Consider the following 562-nt stretch of genomic DNA (forward strand, 5'->3'; position numbering starts at 1 on the left):
GTGCTGAGATGGCTGACATTTTGCTCCGCTCAAGATGGTCACCGCGCAACGCAAAAACAGGCCAAAAACTGGCCAAAACGGGCCAAAACTGGCCATTTTTGGCTGCGCGAGCGAGCGGCGAGCGGCGGACAGCGAGCGAAGCGAGAGGCAGCACCGTCCCTGCTATACGAAAGCCCCATCCAGCCCTGTGCCACCCGGGGGGTTCCAGGGTGCTGAGATGGCTGACATTTTGCTCCGCTCACGACGGTCACCGCGCGACGCAAGAACAGGCCAAAAACTGGCCAAAACGGCCCAAAAACGGGCCAAAACTGGCCATTTTTGGCTGCGCGAGCGAGCGGCGAGCGGCGGACAACGAGCGAAGCGAGAGGCAGCACCATCCCTGCTATACGAAAGCCCCATCCAGCCCTGTGCCACCCGGGGGGTTCCAGGGTGCTGAGATGGCTGACATTTTGCTCCGCTCACGACGGTCACCGCGCGACGCAAGAACAGCCCAAAAACAGGCCAAAACGGCCCAAAAACGGGACAAAACTGGCCATTTTTGGCTGCGCGAGCGAGCGGCGAG

Source organism: Musa acuminata, unplaced genomic scaffold (genome assembly GCF_036884655.1).
Source record: "Musa acuminata AAA Group cultivar baxijiao unplaced genomic scaffold, Cavendish_Baxijiao_AAA HiC_scaffold_367, whole genome shotgun sequence".
NCBI classification, from domain to species: domain Eukaryota; kingdom Viridiplantae; phylum Streptophyta; class Magnoliopsida; order Zingiberales; family Musaceae; genus Musa; species Musa acuminata.